Here is a 3,425-nt window from a genome sequence, read left to right as displayed (position 1 = left end):
ATGATTAGCCATGCCGTGACAGAGTATTTGGACCATTTTCACAGAGAGGATGGGATGTAGCCATTGACAACGGTGATGCCCTTACAGAAAGCTTGCCATGGAAAGGATTAAGACTGATTGGATGAAGACAGTGGGAAAGCAGAGATTCAGAGGAACGAAAGCATCTCTATACGCTTATCTGAAATTCTCACCAATGAATTACATAAGTATTTCTATCTTTATTTTCTGTTTATTTATTATTATTATTCGAAAACTCCATAACCATTTGATATCCGCCTGACTGATATTTACAAGATGACCATAGCTTGCTTCATACCAACAATCTCCGTGGGATCGACCCTTACTCATGTAAGGTTTTATTACTTGGATGACCCAGTGCACTTGCTGGTTAGCTGTGCGAAGTTGTGAAGTTATGTTTGGACCATGGTATTGTGCATCAGTTATTGGCGCCATTGCCAGGGAGAAAACGAACAACAAATTTTACAACCTCAGAGTAACAATTTCGCATACCAAGTTTTTGGCGCCGTTGCCGGGGATTGTTCGAGTTTGGACAACTAACGGTTCATCGTGTTGCTCAGATTGGGTAATTTTCTTCTTATTTTATTTTCAAAAATTTTTCAAAATTTTTTCAAAAATATTTTCTTCTTTTTTGTTTTTCCCAATTAATATTCGAAAAAAAAATATTTTCAAAAAAAATAAAACATATTTTTCTTCAGAATTTTTAAGAATGAATTCTAGTGTTTCATGAAGCATGTTGAAGCCTGGCTGGCTGTAAAGTCATGTCTAAAATCTTTTGGACTAAGGCTTTCAAACCATCAGCATAGAGGCAAGTTAATTTGATAACTAATGAGCAGTATATCTGAGTTACATACTAAAGCTTGACTGGCTATTAAGCCATGTCTAACCCTTTGATTGGAGCTTTGGGCTAATATTGAAAGATTCCTGGAATTTTTCTTAAGGATTTTGGAATTCTTATTTTCTTTTTCACATTAATTTAAAAAAAATCCAAAAAAATCATAAAATCATAAAAATCAAAAATATTTTGTGTTTCTTGTTTGAGTCTTGAGTCAATTTTTAAGTTTGGTGTCAACTGCATTTTTTCTAAAATTTTTTTGCATTTTTCGAAAACTCATGCATTCATAGTGTTCTTCATGATCTTCAAGTTGTTCTTGGCCAGTCTTCTTGTTTGATCTTCATATTTTCTTGTTTTGTGTCTTTTCTTGTTTTTCATATGCATTCTTGCATTCATAGTGTCTATACATGAAAAATTTCCAAGTTTGGTGTCTTGCATGTTTTCTTTTCTTGAAAATTTTTCAAAAAAATAAGTTCTTGATGTTCATCTTGACATTCAAAGTGTTCTTGGTGTTCATCTTAACATTCATAGTGTTCTAGCATGCATCACATGTTTAGATCCAAAACTTTCATGCATTGCATCATTTTTCATGTTTTTCTCTCTCATCATTAAAAATTCAAAAATCAAAAAAATATATCTCCTTTTTTCTCTCATTAAATTTCGAAAATTTGGATTGACTTTTTCAAAAAATTTTAAAATCTAGTTGTTTTTATGAGTCAAATCAAATTTTCAATTTGAAAATCTTATCTTTTCAAAATCTTTTTCAAAAATCAAATCTTTTTCATTTTTCTTATTTATTTTTGAAAATTTTAAAAAAGTATTTTTCAAAAATCTTTTTCTTAATTTTATCTCATAATTTTCGAAAATATTATCAATAATTAATATTTTGATTCAAAAATTTCAAGTTTGTTACTTGCTTGTTAAGAAAGATTCAAACTTTAAGTTCTAGAATCATATCTTGTGATTTCTTGTGAATCAAGTCATTAATTGTGATTTTAAAAATCAAATCTTTTTCAAAACTAATTTCAATCATATCTTTTTAAAAATATCTTTTTATCTTATCTTTTTCAAAATCATATCTCTCTATCATATCTTTTTTAAATCATATCTTTTTCAAAAAAAAAAAATTTAAAATATCTTTTCTAACTTCTTATCTTCTTATCTTTTCAAAATTGATTTTCAAAATTTGTTTCAACTAACTAATTAACTTTTTATTTGTTTCTTATCTTTTTCAAAACTACCTAACTAACTATCCCTCTCTAATTTTCGAAAATACCTCCCTCTTTTTCAAAAATTCTTTTTAATTAACTAATTGTTTCAAATTTTGATTTTAATTTTATTCCCCTTGAATTTTCGAAAATCACTAACTCTTTTTCAAAAATTATTTTCGAAAACTTCTCTCTCTCATCTTCTTCTATTTATTTATTCATTTACTAAAACTTCTCTTCATCTCAAATCACTGCTCTTATCCTCACCCTTGTGGTTGGATTATCCATTCTTCTTCACTCTTATTCCCTTTCTTCTTCTACTAACAACAAGGGAACCTCTATACTGTGGTAAAAAGGATCCCTATTATTATTTTTCTGTTCCCTTCTTTTTCATATGAGCAGGAGCAAGGACAAGAATATTCTTGTTGAAGCAGACCCTGAACCTGAAAGGACTCTGAAGAGGAAACTAAGAGAAGCTAAAATACAACAATCCAGAGATAACCTTACAGAAATTTTCGAACAAGAAGAGGAGATGGCAGCCGAAAATAATAATAATGCAAAGAGGATGCTTGGTGACTTCACTGCACCTAATTCCAATTTACATGGAAGAAGCATCTCCATCCCTGCCATTGGAGCAAACAATTTTGATCTGAAACCTCAATTAGTTTCTCTAATGCAGCAAAACTGCAAGTTTCATGGACTTCCATTTGAAGATCCTTTTCAGTTCTTAACTGAATTTTTGCAGATCTGTGATACTGTTAAGACTAATGGAGTAGATCCTGAAGTGTACAGGCTCATGTTTTTCCCTTTGCTGTAAGAGACAGAGCTAGAGTGTGGTTGGACTCTCAACCCAAAGATAGCCTGAACTCTTGGGATAAGCTGGTCACGGCTTTCTTAGCCAAGTTCTTTCCTCCTCAAAAGCTTAGTAAGCTTAGAGTGGATGTTCAAACCTTCAGACAGAAAGAAGGTGAATCCCTCTATGAAGCTTGGGAGAGATACAAGCAACTGACCAAAAAGTGTCCCTCTGACATGCTTTCAGAATGGACCATCTTGGATATATTCTATGATGGTCTGTCTGAATTAGCTAAGATGTCATTGGATACTTCTGCAGGTGGATCCATTCACCTAAAGAAAACGCCTGCAGAAGCTCAAGAACTCATTGACATGGTTGCTAATAACCAGTTCATGTACACTTCTGAGAGGAATTCTGTGAGTAATGGGACGCCTCAGTAGAAGGGAGTTCTTGAAATTGATACTCTAAATGCCATATTGGCTCAGAATAAAATATCGACTCAGCAAGTCGATATGATTTCTCAGAGTCTGAATGGAATGCAAGCTGCATCCAACAGCACTCAAGAGGCATC

The 3,425-nt window shown here is 32.2% G+C and overlaps 1 non-coding gene across 1 annotated transcript; it reads right to left on the bottom strand.

Annotated features, from left to right (window-relative positions):
* Positions 1-2,988: 2,988 nt before the first annotated feature.
* Positions 2,989-3,096, bottom strand: LOC112731355 (small nucleolar RNA R71). The gene has a single exon (XR_003167137.1). It is a non-coding gene; the product is annotated as a small nucleolar RNA R71 (small nucleolar RNA).
* Positions 3,097-3,425: the final 329 nt, after the last annotated feature.

The sequence above is a fragment of the Arachis hypogaea genome, chromosome 12 (genome assembly GCF_003086295.3).
Source record: "Arachis hypogaea cultivar Tifrunner chromosome 12, arahy.Tifrunner.gnm2.J5K5, whole genome shotgun sequence".
In the NCBI taxonomy this organism is placed as follows: Eukaryota; Viridiplantae; Streptophyta; class Magnoliopsida; order Fabales; family Fabaceae; genus Arachis; species Arachis hypogaea.
Note: the sequence above shows the minus strand (reverse complement) of the source record. Positions and strands in the feature narration are given on the sequence as shown.